The sequence below is a fragment of the Saimiri boliviensis genome, chromosome 18 (genome assembly GCF_048565385.1).
Source record: "Saimiri boliviensis isolate mSaiBol1 chromosome 18, mSaiBol1.pri, whole genome shotgun sequence".
In the NCBI taxonomy this organism is placed as follows: Eukaryota; Metazoa; Chordata; class Mammalia; order Primates; family Cebidae; genus Saimiri; species Saimiri boliviensis.
In genome coordinates this window covers 13,855,403-13,871,528 of record NC_133466.1, presented here as the reverse complement: position 1 = coordinate 13,871,528, position 16,126 = coordinate 13,855,403, and the positions used below count along the sequence as shown (strand labels likewise).

At 46.9% G+C, this 16,126-nt stretch overlaps 1 protein-coding gene and 1 pseudogene across 12 annotated transcripts in view; one reads left to right on the top strand and one right to left on the bottom strand.

Annotated features, from left to right (window-relative positions):
- TIAM1 (TIAM Rac1 associated GEF 1) overlaps positions 1 to 16,126 on the bottom strand; it is a 528,333-nt gene that overhangs the window by 432,616 nt on the left and 79,591 nt on the right. For 11 of the 12 annotated variants that reach the window (XR_012514869.1, XR_012514870.1, XR_012514872.1 and 8 more), the window contains exon 1: positions 9,656 to 9,763. The gene's annotated coding sequence lies outside the window, so the exon portion shown is untranslated. Of the gene's footprint in view, positions 1 to 9,655; positions 9,766 to 16,126 lie in introns of those variants that run through there. The other variant, XM_010338326.3, reaches the window with a different exon arrangement.
- LOC101054169 (mitochondrial transcription rescue factor 1 pseudogene) overlaps positions 1 to 16,126 on the top strand; it is a 32,853-nt pseudogene that overhangs the window by 1,284 nt on the left and 15,443 nt on the right.

Sequence of the window (16,126 nt, the reverse complement as noted above, 5' to 3'; positions counted from 1 at the left end):
TTCCCAGCCTCTGGATGAGGACGAAGCCAAACCAACACCTTGACTGAAGGCTTGTGAGATCTCATAAGCTGAGCCCAAACTCCTGATTCATGGAACTGTCAGACACAAAGTTTGTGTTTTTGTTTTTGTTTGGAGATAGAGTTTCGCTCTTGTTGCCCAGGCTGGAGGGCAATGGCGCGATCTCGGCTCACTGCAAGCTCTGTCTCCTGGGTTCAAGTGATTCTCCTGCCTTAGCCTCCAAGTAGCTGGGTTACAGGCACGCACCACCATGCCCAGCTATTTTTGTATTTTTAGTAGAGGCGGGGTTTCTCCAAGTTGGTCTAGCTGGTATCGAACCCCCAATCTCAGGTAATCCGCCCACCTCAGCCTTCCAAAGTGCTGAGATTACAGGCATGAGCCACTGTGCCCAGACATGTGTTGTTTTAAGACATAGAGTTTGGGGCACTCTGTTATGTGTCCATAGAAACTTCATCAACATCTCTTAGGAACTGGAGCAGCTGGGCTGAAGCTCAGGAGAGGGTCAGGTCAGATGTAGCCATGTGTCCATCAAATGAGGGCTGATGCTGGAGTCTGACAGTCCAGGATTGAGCCCCAGCACCTCCTAGCTGTGTGACTGGAGCACTCCAGTTTCTTCATTCACAAAGTGGAGGAAATAATAGTACCCACTGCTTATGATTGTTACTGATGATGAAATTAGCAACTACTTAGCACTTAAAGCGATACCTGCTCCAGAGCAGCAGGGAGTAAGCAGGACAGGGGCAGAGGGCGGTGCTCAAGTTCTGAACGGCAGAATGTGCTGAGAAAGGTAAAAAAGCAAATGAAAGGACAAAGCCAACACCAAGGGAGGGAAGAAGATGAGCTGGAGAAAACTGAAGAAAGGTCAGATAGAAGGTGCCCAGGAGGATGAGCAGATTCAGTCCAGCGTCTCACTCATCAAGCCACCAGAACGTCTATGGAGATGTTAAGAAAGATCAAGAAAAAGTGGGGCCAGGGCAAAGTCATCAGATGAAAGTGCCATGAAAAAAAGGCCAGCGTGATGGCTCACGCCTATAATCCCAGCACTTTGGGAGGCCAAGGTGGGCAGATCACCTGAGGCCAGGAGTTTGATATCAGCCTGATCAACACGGTGAAAATCCATGTCTACAAAAATACAAAAATTAGCTGGGCATGGTAGCGCACGCCTGTAGTCCCAGCTACTCGGGGGGCTGAGGCAGGAGAATCACTTGAACCCAGGAAGTGGAGGTTGCAGTGAGATTGCGCCACTGCACTCCAGCCTGGGCAACAGAGGGAGACTCCATCTCTAAATAAATAAATAAATGAATAAATAAATAAATAGTAAAATTAAAAGAAAGTACATTAAAATGAATATATTTCCCTGGGTTAAAAAGGAAATGACAAAAAATTGGGGAAAAATAAATGTGCTACCAAGACCGACATGACCCGGCCTGCTTGACCACACTGAACCTTCTGTACTTTCCTTCTTGCTCAGCCTGGTCCAGGCACATTGGCCGTATTTCTGTGGCTCCCACTCCAGCACGAGCTGTTAACGATCTTTTCCCAGAATGCTCTTCCTCCACAGCCACATTTCCTTCCATTGTTTGCCCAAAGCCTTTTCCATAAATGCCTACCCTGACCAATGCATTGTTAATTGCCCTCCAGTTACCTCATTCGTTGCGGTACTTTGATCCAGCCTGTTTATCACCTTCTGCCATGCTATAAGATTTACTATTTGTTATGTTCATTGTTTTTCTGTCTCCCCTGCTAGAATGCAATCTCCATAAAGACCGATTTCTGTCTGTATGTTTTGCTGATAAATTCAAAGAGTTTAGAACAATATATAGCACAGAACAAGTGCTCAGGAAAATATTTACTGAATGGTTCAAGGCAATCATTAAGCAATAAGATCAGTCTACATGTATTACTTAGTAAGATGCCCATGAGACCTCATAAGGTTAAAAATTTCAAGAGCATGTGAAAAGACAACATGTGTACTATGATCCTTTTTATGTATGCCTAAAAAAAAAACCTTCCTTTCCAAGCAGTCCGTTCCTGAAGTCTTAACATGAGCCAGAGCAAGGCAGGCAATCACATAGGAAGGGGAGGCCATGGTGTCATTGAGTAGGGTGTCCAACCCGACCCAGCAGGGTGAGGAAGGGGCCATGTGAAACAGCAGCCCAGCATGCATGTCCAAGCCAAGCACAACAAGGAGGGCACCCACATGGGAGGAGGTACGGTCAGGAAGGAGAGATTGGTTACATACATGCCAATTGACCAAATAAGTAAAGTTATGATGGATAATGAGCACCAGAGTTTTGCTTATTGGAGAAGCCATTTAATTGTGGAAAGGGAGAAAACTAGAATGAACCTTGTGGAGCTGAATGAGAATTGAAGGCATCAGTTGGAACTCACATGTGTAAAGATGTAACTAACCCCTTTTTGAGCATCTTGGGACAGTGACTCCCCAATAAGCAATGAGCACACCTTAAGCCCAGATTTTGGTTTCTACATCCCAGTGTCCAAAAAAAAAAAACATGACTCCTTAGAGAAATGGCTGGTTCCCCTGCTGGGGCAAGGAAGGTATGAGATGAACCTAGAGTCTGGGCACAGTGAGTGGCTCACGTCTGTAATCCCAGCACTTTGGGAGGCTGAGGCAGGTAGATCACCCGAGGTCAGGAGTTTGAGACCAGCCTGACCAACGTGGTGAAACCCCGTCTCTACTAAAAATGCAAAATCAGCTGGGGATGGTGGCGCATGCCTGTAATCTCTGATACTCAGGTGGCTGAGGCAGGAGAACTGCTTGCACCCAGGAGGCAGAGGTTGCAGTGAGTTGCTATGGCACCATTGCACTCCAGCCTGGGCAACAAGAGTGAAACTCTGCCTCAAAAAAAAAAAAAAAAAAAAAGGTGAACCTACAACATAGGCTAGAAAGTAAGGAAGTACTCAAAGAATGACAGCACAGAGAAAACAGCTCCTCTCAGCCAGAAGAGTAGCAACGTAAGTATCAAAGTAATGAGAGCACTGGAATATAGGCCACTGAATAAGGCACAGCAAACTACAAGTTAATAGTAGAACAGCTCAAAATCCGGACCACCAGATGGGAAACGCTAGAACACAGCAATTCTGTGACGCTGCTGCCAACAATGCACAACCAGAGTCTAATCTTGAGAAAATCTCAGGCAAACCAAAATTGAGGAATCTTCTAGAAAACAGCCTGACATCCTCAAAAGTATTAAGGAAAACCAGGGCCATCAAGGAAAAACTGAGGATGTTTCTGAACTACATCCTTTTGCTTTTAAAGGACATTCCAGGAAGAACAGGAGAAATCCGACTGGGGTCTGAGCACTAGAAGGTAGCAATGTATCCATGTTAATTTCCGGATATCAAAGGCTCTCTTGTGATTATGTAAGAGAAGGTTCCTCGTTGCGGGAAGCACACACTGAGAATTCCAGGGCAGCAGAGCATCAATATGTCACTACACTCAAGTGGTTCCAGAAAGGGGTTGTTGGAAGAGAAATCTCTTTTGCATTATAGGCTCATCTTTCTATGACTGTTTAAAATTTGTATATTATCTAGAGAATAAAACATTTGCCAAAAAAGATAGGTTGGTCCACAGATCATTTCTGGAAGGGTACAGGAGAGATGGAGGAGGCTGAGGAAGGAAGACTCTCCCATCAGCTCTGCAGGGACACTATGAGTTCTCTGCTGGCACAGAGAGGGTCATACCTGGCGGAACCTGGGACCAGGTGCATGAGGATTGGGAGCATCCCTGCCGTGCTGGCAAGGGTGAGCTTCCTCGAGCTCCTGTTTCCATATCCGCTTGTCACACAGGGCAAAGGGCCTTTGCCAGGGAAACTGGGAAACGTCTGCTACATTTGGAAGATTCTTTAAGATAAGATTAAAAAGTTGGCAAATTTCTCACACTGTTTCTTTCTTAATTATTTTACGTTGCAAAGAGGTTTGTGATGTACTGCAACTGATCAACTTTCAGGTTTTTAAAATGTTTTACTTGGAAATGTTTTATGATAGGTACGTAATCCTCAAGTACTCACGATACAGCTTCAACTATTCAATCCTATTTCACTATACTCCCCCCAAGGCTGGCTTACTTATTTTGAAGAAAAAAAGCATCATATTATATCATCCATTAATACATCAACACTTATTTCTAAAAGAGAAGGACCTTTTACTTAAATTAACATCCCACATACCCACCCCACAAAAATCTTTAATACTACCAATTAACCATTCCCCGGTTAAAGGTCCCTGATTTTGTCTCCCTCTCTCTCCTTCTCTCACAGTTGTTGTGTTCAAATCAGGATCCATACAAGATTCAATATTGCACTTCATTGATCTGATTCTTCAGTTTCTTCCACAGATTCCTTCTATTTCTTTGCCCTTTGCAACGTTTTTCATAGTTCTCCTTTTCCAATCCAAACATCTTTGCAGTTTAAGATGCTCCTCTTTCCCTCCTTTTCTCTGACTCCCCATGTCTCCTCCCTGATGAATCTTTTTAGAAAATTTCTTAATAACAAATCTTCCAGTCAGGCACGGTGGCTCACGCCTATAATCCCAGCACTTTGGGAAGCTGAGGTGGGCGGATCACAAGATCAAGAGATCGAGACCATCCTGGCCAACATGGTGAAACCTCGTCTCTATTAAACATACAAAAATTAGCTGGGCACGGTGGCATGCACCTGTAGTCCCAGCTACTCAGGAGGCTGAGGCAGGAGAATTGCTTGAACCTGGGAGGCAGAGGATGCAGTGAGCCAAGATCGCGCCATTGCATGCCAGCCTGATGCCTGGCGACAGAGCAAGACTCTGTCTCAAAAAAAAAAAAAAAAAAAAAAAAAAAAGTAAATAAATAAATAAATCTTACATGGGCCCAGAATATTGGCACTGTATGTTCAGGCTCCAACAGGGAGCTCAGTGGAGGAGGTAGAGAACTCTGCTAATCCCGGCACCAACTTCACAGTGAACAAAAGTGCAAGTAAATTCCACAGAAACACCCAGACCTTCATTGCTCTACCATTAACAAGGACTTGGGTGCACCACTATCCCTCTTAGCTTCTTCATCTTTAAATTAAAGGGACTGAACAAGATCATGATAACGACAGCAATGGCTGAGGAGAGAGCTGCCACTTCAGCTTAGGTTCTCAGGGAAGCCTGTCTGGGGAGGCGACATTTGAACAGCTGGCCAGGCGGAGCTTGGAGGGAGAGTATTGGGGGCATGCAGTAGGAAAGCCTGCAGCAGGGGCAGGCTGCTCATATTCTAGTCTCAGCCTCTCGAGTAGCTGGGATTACAGCCATGTGCCAACACACTCAGCTAATTTTGTATTTTTAATAGAGATGGGGTTTCTCCATGTTGATCAGGCTGGTTTCGAACTCCCGACCTCAGGTGATCTGCCCCTCTCGGCCTCCCAAAGTGCTGGAATTATAGGCGTGAGCCACTGTGCTCGGCCTCTGCAGGTTTTAAACAGCCAGCCCCAAACCAGTCTAGCACCTGGTGGACTCCAACTCCCCAGGAAGTTATCCTGAGATCTGAAGCTAAAGCCACTGCCCATATGAAGGAGTCTGTCTTCTCCTCCCTGACAAACCTGAGGCAGCAGTGGGTGGGTGGTCAAGCGTCAGAGGATGCTCCTCTATCCTAGCCCTTCTTCTACCATCTCCTTCGACCACACACACAAAAAAAGGAATGTAGCAAGACCCCACAATCTGTGCACCACTTTGGAAGTGTCACTGTTCAAGGCTGGGCGTGGTGGCTCATGCCAATAATCTCAGCACTTTGGGATGCCAAGGTGGCCTGATCACTTGAGGTCAGGAGTTCAAGACCAGCCTGGTCAAGGTAGTGAAACCCCATCTCTACTAAAAAAAAAAAAAAAATTAGCCGGGCATGGTGATGCACACCTGTAATCCCAGCTACTCGGGAGGCTGAGGCAGAAGAATCGCTTGAATTGGGAGGTGGAGGGAGGTTGCAGTGAGCCAAGATGGTGCCACTGCATTCTCGCCTGGGCAACAGAGCAAGACTCTGTCTCAAAAACAAAAATAGAAAAGGGTGTTCTACTGTTCAAGAACAAGTATAGGCATTCCCCACCGCAAGAGGTCCCTCATCCACCCAAACTCAAGCTTCACACTTAAAGATTGTTAATTACACATTATGATACCAATTATATCGGAATGCATTATAAAACAGAATCTTTACTGAGCAATTTTTTCTTCCACCAATCTTTTCTTCCACCATTTTTAGTAATTAAACTCCTGTTTTTATTACATTAAGATGCAACTTAAAAAGAAAAGTCCTTTAAATGTTCAGCCTATTTCATTTTTTTTACATAAAGAATTCAAGTCATCCATAATAATGTAGCACGCAATATAGCCAAAAGACAAAATCAATAACTTAGATAAAAGGAGATGAATTCCACTTAGGGGGACAAGTCTACTAATTTTGAAAACCTTAACTTGAAATAGTCAAAAATACTAAGAACTCCCGACCAAACACAGATAAAACAAGCCATATGGTATCATACTCCTATGAAAGAGAAAGTTTTCCCGTTAAGGAAAAGGAGGCAGCAGATCAGGTCTCAGAATTCCAAATTTAAGGCTGGGTGCAGTCGCTCACACCTGTAATCCCCAGCACTTTGGGAGACTGAGGTGGATCACTGGAGGTCAGGAGTTCGAAACCAGCCTGGTCAACATGGTGAAACCCCAACTCTACTAAAAATGCAAAAATTAGCTGGGTGTGATACACATGTCTATAATCCCAGCTATTCGGGAGGTTGAAGCAGGAGAATTGTTTGAACCCGGGAGGCAGAGACTGAAGTGAGCCAAGATCGAGCCTGCACTCCTTCTGGCCAGAACGACAGAAAGAGGCACTATCTCAAAAAAATAAATATTTAAAAAAATAAATATGCCGAATTTGGGGACTACCAGCATTCAGTAATCAATGAAGTAAACGGACAACATTATTTAGTGTGAACTTACCCATGCTGAATTACATTTCAAATACAAGGATAATGTCTCACATGTACAAGAGTCAACAAGGAAAATTAAATGATTTTGACCCTTTTTGTTTGAAGAACCTGACCTCGCTCTATGGCCCAGGCTACAGTGCAGTAGTGTGATCATGGCTCACCGCGGCCTCAACTTCCCAGGCTCAGGTGATTAACCCACCCCAGCCTCCCGACTAGCTGCAACCAGAGGCATGCACCACCATGCACAGTTAATTTTTCTATATTTTTGTAGAGATAGGGTCTCTCTAGGTTGCCCAGGATGGTCTCAAACTCCTGGGCTCAAGCGATCCTCCCACCTCAGCCTCCCAAGGTACAGGGATTACAGGCTTGAGCCACCATGTGTGGCCAATTTTTATACTTTTAAGCCAATTTCACATTCATATGTACCAAGGCTGAACGGTATATCTGGACGAAGAGTATTTCTGCTTGCTCCATCTACTACTGCAGCCTTATTTATCCTGTTTATCTTCTAACCCAAAGATCAGCAAACTTTTTTTTAAAATAAAGGGCCAAATAGTAAGGATCTCAGGCTTTCTAGACCATATTTCACAACTACTCAACTCTGCTGCTGTACCAAGAAAGCACAACAAAAAGGAGTGTGGCTGTGTTCCAATAAAACTTTATTTACAAAAACAGGCCCATAGGCTGTGATTTGCTGACCCCTATTCCAGTTCTCAGGGTGCTAGAAATGAGGAGGGAAGCAGACACACTTAAGACATTCCTGTAAGAATACAGCAGGAATAAGCAAAGAGATCCAGTTGATCCAAACGTGTCCAGCACACATAGCTAATTACACCCAGGAGTATTCTTGTAAGACAAAACCAAGTCTAGAGATATTGGGTTGGTGCAAAAGTCATTGCGGTTTTTGCCCTGAAAGTAATGGAAAAACTGCAATTACTTCTGCACCAACCTAATACCAGGGAAGCATCATTTCTCAACAACCACAACTCTTAAGACACAAGGGCTTCTCCCTCACAGAAGCAGCTACCACTCCGTCATGGGGTTTATCCCCTGAACGGCATGTCCACAGAGGGTCTACAGTGACGTCCCCAAAGTGCCTACCCTCCCACACCTTTTTTTTTTTTTTTTTTTTTTGAGACCGAGTATCTCTCTGTCGCCCAGGCTATAGTGCAGTCACACAATCTTGGCTCATTGCAACCTCAACCTCCAAGGTTCAAGCGATTCTCCTACTCAGCTGGGATTATAGGCACACACCACCACACCCGGCTAATTTTTTTATCTTTAGTAGAGACGGGGTTTCACCAGGTTGGCCAGGTTGGTCTCAAACTCCTGACATCAGGTGACCCACCCACCTTGGCCTCCCAAAATGCTGGGATTATAGTGGCATGAGCCACTGCGCCCAGCCAGCCTACCACTTCTTGCAGCTAGCAGCATACCAGGACTAGGGGCGCAGGGCGTGGTCACCAAGTCAAAAGAGGTAACTGGTCTACCAGGGAGTTACCGTGCCCTGGAACTCATCAACTACTCAATGAGAGCTCAGGAGATAAGCCTTTCCACTCCAGCTTTGAACTCCTACCTGCTGAAGGGCCAAAAAGAGCCAGGGAGCCTAGAGCAGCCGTGATCAACCACTGTCACTTCACAAACCCCAAATACATGGGTTCTTCCCACTCCTGGATACGTCTTCCCTCATACCTCACACTCCACCCAGAACAAACTCTGTCAACTGGACCCTCAAAGGGTATCCAAAATCTGCCGCATCTCACCAGCTCCATCGCCGGCACCCTCATCGCTGTCACCTCCTACTTGGTCTCCCTGACTTTGCTCTTGACCTCACTCCCAACAGAATATTGTCATGTTGAAAAAGAAGGGAATGGTGGCTCACGCCTGTAATCCCAGTACTTTGGGAGGCTGAGGTGGGTGGATCACCTGAGGTCAGGAGTTCGAGACCAGCCTGACCAACATGGAGAAACTCCATCTCTACAAAAAATAAAAAAAGAGAAGTAAGAGGCCGGGCGCAGTGGCTTATCCCTGTAATCCCAGAACTTTGGGAAGCTGAGGCAGATGGATCACTTGAGGTCAGGAGTTCAAGACCAGCCTGGCCAACATGACAAGACCCCATCTCTACCAAAAATACAAAAATTAGCCAGGCCTGATGGCACATGCCTGTAATCCCAGCTACTCAGGAGGCTGAGGCAGGGAATCACTTGAACCCAGGAAGTGGAGGTTGCAGTAAGCTGAGATCACGCCACCGCACTCCAGCCTGGCGACAGAGCGAGACTCCATCTGAAAAAAAAAAAAATACAGCCCTAGCCAGGCGTGGTGGCTCCTATAATCCCAGCACTTTGGGAGGCCAAGGTGGGTGGATCGCCTGAGGTTAAGAGTTCGAAAATAGTCTGGTCAACATGGTGAAACCCTGTGTCTACTAAAAATACATTAGCTATTAGCTGGGTGTGGTGGTGAGCACCTGTAATCCCAGCTACTCGGGAGGCTGAGGCAGGAGAATGGCTTGAACTTGGGAGGCGGAGGTTGCAGTGAGCCCAGATAGAGCCACTGCACTCCAGTGACAGAGCGAGACTCCATGTCCAAAAAAAAAAAAAAGGCGGCGGGGGCGGGTGAAAATCAGCAAACAGGCACAGATTTGGGGCTGCGACAGACAGACAAGTCCAAACGCAAATTTATTCACCTACCCTTGATGCCTCTAGAAAGTCCTTCAAAGCACACAACAGGGCGTGTCAACTGCTCACCGTGTGACAGTCAAGCTTCTGAAGCTGTTCACATCTGGAATGCGACCATCAACCTGGAAGGTAAGGGAAGAAACAACAATAAAAACCTTCTGAGTGACAAGCAGCCTCCACGAAGCCCACGCATCTGAGAAGAAAAAGAAGTGCGTCATTGATAAAACACTAGCAGAACACGAACACACACACACACACACACACACACACAAACAAAAACACTAGCAGAGGAGGCGACAGTCATTGCTAACAGCAGAGGAAAGAAACAAGGGACTTAAAATTAGAAGCAGAGAAGCAGAACCATCCAGAACTTTGAGGTAAAGATGGAGTCCACACAGAGTGAACTCCAGCATATCACCCTAACCACCTTCCATAGTAACGATATTCCCAGGTGGGCAACACAGGTTCAACCAGGCTCAGAATCCTGTTCAAGGAAACAAGACGAGTCAACTATGCCTGTTTGCTTTAGCTACTTCAGAGGCTGAGGCAGGAGGATCGTGTGAGTCTGGGAGTTCCAGGCTGCAATAAACTATGCACTCCAGCCTGGGTGGCAGAGTGAGACTCCCTGTTTCTTAAAAAATAAAACTAAGGCCAGACACAGTGGCTCACATCTGTAATCCCAGTACTTTCAGAGGCTAAGGTGGGTGGATTATGAGGTCAGGAGTTCGAGACCAGCCTGGCCAATACGGTGAAACCCCATCTCTACTAAAAAGACAAAAATTAGCCAGATGTGGTGGCACACACCTGTAGTCCCAGCTACTCGGGAGGGTGAGGCAGAAGAATCACTTGAACCCAGGAGGCAGAGGTTGCAATGAGCCGAGACTGCACCACTGCACTCCAGCCTGGGCAACAGAGAGAGACTGTCTCAAAATAAATACATACATACACACATAATAAATAAATAAAATTAGCCAGGCATGGTGGCATGCCTATAGTCCTAGCTACTTGAGAGGCTGAGGTGGGAGGATTGCTCCAGTCCAGGAGTTCAAGGTTAAAGAATATCCATTTCCAAAATAATAATAAAAGTAAAAATAGGCCAAGTATGGTGACTCACTCCTGTTATCTCAGCACTTTAGAAGGCCAAGGTGGGTGGATCACCTGAGGTCAGGAGTTAGAGACCAGCCTGGCCAACATGGTGAAACCCCATCTATACTAAAAATATAAAAATTAGCTGGGTGTGGTGGTGAGCACCTGTAATCCCAGCTACTCGGGAGGCTGGGGCAGGAGAATCACTTAAACTTGGGAGGCAGAGGTTGCAGTGAGCCAGGATCACACCACTGCACTCCAGCCTGTACAAGAGTGAAACTCTGCCTCAAAAAAACAAAAAGTAGAAAGAAGTGAAAGAAATAAAGACGACACCACTGCCTTCCTTGATCTCAAAAATGCGATCTACTTGTTGGGTAGAAGTTATCTGAGAATCCAGAAGGGTTGACTAGAAGTGATGTCTCATGCCTGTAATCCCAGCACTTTGGGAGGCCAAGGTGGGCAGATCACTGGAGGTCTAGAGTTTAAGACCAGCCTGGCCAACATTTTTTTCTATTGCTTTTAGTAGGAAATAAAAAAAGTTAGCCGGGTGTGTGGTGCACACCTGTAATCCCAGCCACTTGGGAGGCTGAGGCAGGAGAATCACCTTAATCCGGGAGCAGAGGTTTCAGTGAAACGAGATCACACCACTGCACTCCAGCCTAGGCAACAGGGTGAGATTAACTCAAAAAAAAAAAAAAAAAAAAAAAGAATCTAGAAGGGTGATGTGCTAAATACTCTCAGGTTGTCCTTCAGGTGACTTTCCCTCTTTTTCCTCTGAGATCTGTGCCCTGGGAGGCTGCCCTTCCTCATCCTCTGGCCCTGGGGAGGCACCAGGGGCAGGGCTGAGGGGAGGAGGGTCAAGACTGTAGGAACGTAGACCCCTGCTTCCCCCCCACAGCAGCACCTGGAAGTCTTTTCATCACACATCCCTGCTTCTCTCAGGCTCAGTTCTAGGGGACAAAGAGGCTTTCCTCCCACTGCCCCAGTGGACCCAATCCCTGTCTCTTTTTCTTTTTTTACTTTTGTTTTTTGAGACAGAGTCTCATTCTGTCACTCAGGCTGGAGTTCAGTGGCATGATCATGGTTCACTGCAGCCTTGAACTCCCATGCTGAGCTTAACATGATCTACTCATTTCAGCCTTCCAAGTAGCCGGGACCATAGGCACACACCACCACACCATACCTGGCTAATTTGGGTTTTTTTTATTTTTTTGGGTAGAGACAAGAAAAAAATTATGTTGCCCAGGTTAATCTCAAACTCCTTGGCTCAAGCAATCCTCCTGCCTCAGCCTCCCAAAGTGCTGAGAGATTAGAGGTGTGAGCCACTGCACCCAGCCTGTCTGCTTTTCTTAACTCATGACACACCTTCTCTCGTGACTCTCTTCTGTCACCTATGAGTGTGCCACTTATTTTCCTGCCAAGCCTCTGACTGACAACAGTGGAAGAAGAAGAGGGCAGAGAATTTAAAATTCAGTTTTCTATCTTTGCCGTCAAGGGAGAGGGAAGAAACAGAGAATGTGGTTTTTAAACTAGATTTCCAGGCATGGGTCAGAGGCAAGCGGGGAGCACTGTCCAAGTGTAAGAGCACCAGTGAAAACGTTGATTTTTTTTTTTTTTAAGATACTCTGGCTCTGTTGCCCAAGTTGGAGTGGAGTGGCACGATCCCAGCTCACTGCAACCCCTGCCTCCTGGGTTCAAGCTCCTCTCCTGCCTCAGCAGGAGAAGCTGGGACTTCAGGCACCTGCCACCACACCTGGCCATTTCTATATTTTGATAGAGACAGGATTTCACCACGTTGGCCAGGCTGGGCTTAAACTCCTGACCTCAGGTGATCTGCCCATCTCGGCCTCCCAAAGTGCTTGGATTATAAACATGAGCCACCACACCCAGTTGAAAACCTCAAATTTTATTGACTGATTGATTGATTTTCTTGAGACAGAGTTTCACTCTTGTTGCCCAGGCTGGAGTGCAATGGCACAATCTCAGCTCACTGCAACCTCTGCCTCCCGGGTTTAAGTGATTCTCCTTCCTCAACCTCCCGAGTAGCTGGGATTACAGGCATGTGCCACAGGCATGTGCTGGCTACTTTTGTATTTTTAATAGAGATGAGGTTTCTCCACATTGGGCAGGCTGGTCTTGAACTCTTGACCTCACATGGTCCACCTGTCTCAGCCTCCCAAAGTGCTGGGATTACAGAGGTGAGCCACCATGCCCAACTAAAACCTCGAATGTTATACACAAAATTGTGTGTATGCTTCCATTTCTCTGAAAACAGAAATCCAGAAAGGAAAAGATCAGTATGTTTCTATATCCTCCAAAGATGACCAAAAATTTTAAGAGACAATGCTGCCGGAAAAACCACATAGAAACAGCCACTGTTTCCCCAGGAGAAGGAGGAGGAACCGGTAGGTTTTGTGCACCCAGGTCAGCTCCATGAGCCGGAACACCACCTCTTCCATTTCCAAGGAGAGCTGGGCTAGAGGAGGGACCGGCAGCGACCCCCTCCACCGCCACCACCACCCCCAAGGGGGCAGCTGGGATGGTACGTTCCTGCAAACCTCCAAAGCTCCCTCTCAACACTCAGTGACATTTGCAAAGCTCATCAGCCCAGCAGGTGTCGGAGGCACAAGCAACAGCAGAAACAGTTCCAGGCCGGGGAAAATCTCATTGTGTTCTCACTCAAAACCTCCAGGCTGCTGAAAGTCTCCAGGCAACAAACCAGGAGGGAAAAAATACTCAGGAGACAAGAGAACAGCAGAGCGGACCACACAAGAAATGCCCAGGTGGGCACAACAAAGCCTGGAGCTGTCTACAGGTTCCTGCCCCAGGGTGGGCAGCAGTCAGCCCCTGGGGAGCCCAGATCCACCCCTTGGGAGCCATGTGGGGTGGGGATCAGTGCCCACCGACACAGAGATGATCATTAAGAATGAACCTCGGCCGGGCGCGGTGGCTCAAGCCTGTAATCCCAGCACTTTGGGAGGCCGAGGCAGGTGGATCACGAGGTCAAGAGATCGAGACCATCCTGGTCAACATGGTGAAACCCCGTCTCTACTAAAAATACAAAAAATTAGCTGGGCGTGGTGGCGCGTGCCTGTAATCCCAGCTACTCAGGAGGCTGAGGCAAGAGAATTGCCTGAACCCGGGAGGCAGAGGTTGCGGTGAGCCGAGATCGCGCCATTGCACTCCAGCCTGGGTAACAAGAGCGAAACTCCGTCTCAAAAAAAAAAAAAAAAAAAAAAAAAAGAATGAACCTCACAGGGCTGTTCTGGGGTCAAGGAGAAAATGTGCTTTGCATGTCACCAAGACCCAGTAAATGCCTTCGGATGTGTGTTAGGATTAGTATCAGAGGTCTTGTCTGTTTTTTTTCCCTGCAGGGTGATTGTGGGTACAAACACCAGGTGACAAGAGAACTCGATGGAATCAACATCCCAGTTCCACAGGGCCACTGCCCAAAGGGAGTGGCCAGCTAGGCAATACCACCTGAGAGGGGCCGGAGCCTCAAGCCCACAGGAGCCCTACGATGATCTCCATCTCCCATGCCGCTATCCCTTTTCCTGCTGTGCCAATGTCCTGGGCTCAGAGGCACAAGGCCGCTGTGGTTAAGAGCCTGGATGGGGAGCCTCAGCAGACACTTGGGTCTTGCCACAGACTGACGAGGTGGCCATGTGCAAGTTATATGATCTCTCTGTGACTTAGTTTCCTCATCTATAAATCAGGATGATCATAATCATAGTGCTTGTGTTTCTATGAGGTGAGATTTTTGTTTGTTTTTGTTTTGTTTTGTTTTGAGATGGAGTCTCGCTCTGGCACCCAGGCTGGAGTGCAGCTGTGCAATCTCAGCTTCTTACAACCTCCGCCTCCCAGGTTCAAACGATTCTCTTGCCTCAGCCTCCTGAGTAGCTGGGATTTCGGGCACCCACCATGATGACCATGTCTGACTAATTTTTGTATTTTTAGTAGAAACGGGGTTTCACCATCTTGGCCAAAATGGTCTCGATCTCGACCTCACACTTCACCCGCCTCAGCCTCCCAAAGTGCTGGCATAACAGGTGTGAGCCACCATGCCCAGTCCATGTTTCTGTGGGGTTTAAAGAAATTCAAACAAAGTTCTCGGAATAGTTGTAGCAATTGATGTGACCTGCTGCAGGCCTTCCCATGTCAATCAAATGTGGAAATTCTTCCTCAGCCCTCATTCAATCCAGGCATCACTTGACCTTGGTACCAAAGACGCATGCATGATCTGGGGCTAGCAAGGAAAATGGCCTTGTTAGACAGAAAGATGCTGTGGCGTTTCAGGCATTTTTTGGTGGTTTTTCCCATTCTGTTGGCTTCCCAGAATTACTTACTAACAGAAGGAACATGGCTTAGAAGTTGCTGCGTTGCATATTAGATCCCAGGTTGATTTAAGGTTAGTGTGTGGGTTTTTTTGTTTTTTGCCCTTGGAGGAGTTTTCAGGTCACTATGCTGGTTTCTTGGTGGCCCCTGGAGCACAGCTGGCCTCTTGTCAGTCTGAGGGCCTCACGGAAGACAAACCAGGGGCACACAAGGAAAACAACCGGAAGTGAAGAAAAATAGCGGGAAAGAGTCTCAGTATAGTCAAAGATCAATGAGTGAGCCACGAATTGAGACCATCACTCAAATCAGTGGCCTCCGCTGTCCATTACAAAGTGTGAAATAAATTCCATAAAATCACTATTTTCCCTTCCTCTGTCACCTTAGCTGCTGCCTCGCTGCACTGGGACTTGAAAAATTATTAGTCCGTTCTTACACTGCTATAAAGGAATGCCTGAGACTGGGTAATTTATTCATTCATTCATTCATTCATTCATTTATTTATTTATTTGAGACGGAGTCTCGCTCTGTCACCCAGGTTTATTTATTTGAGACGGAGTCTCGCTCTGTCACCCAGGCTGGAGTGCAGTGGCACGATCTTGGCTTACTGCAACTTCTGCCTCACTGATTCAAGAGATTCTCCCACCTTAGCCTCCCAAATAGCTGAGATTACAGGCGTGTGACACCAAGCCCAGCTAATTTTTTGTATTTTTAGTAAAGACAGGGTTTCACTTTGTTAGCCAGGATGGTCTCGATCGCCTGACCTCATGATCTGGCCAGGCTGGCCTCTCAAAGTGCTGGGATTACAGGCGTGAGCCACCTTGCCCGGCCTGAGACTGGGTAATTTATAAAGAAAAGAGGTTTATTTCGCTTATGGTTCTGCAGACTGTACAAGCAGCATGGTGCCAGCATCTGTTTCTGGTGAGACCTCAAGCAGCTCCCACTCGAGGCAGAGGCAAAGTGGGAGCAGACATGTCACAGGGCAAGAGAGAGCACGAGAAACAGGAGGAGGTGCCAGGCTCTTCAAACAATTAGCTCTCCCGAGAACTAACAGAGTGAAAGCTT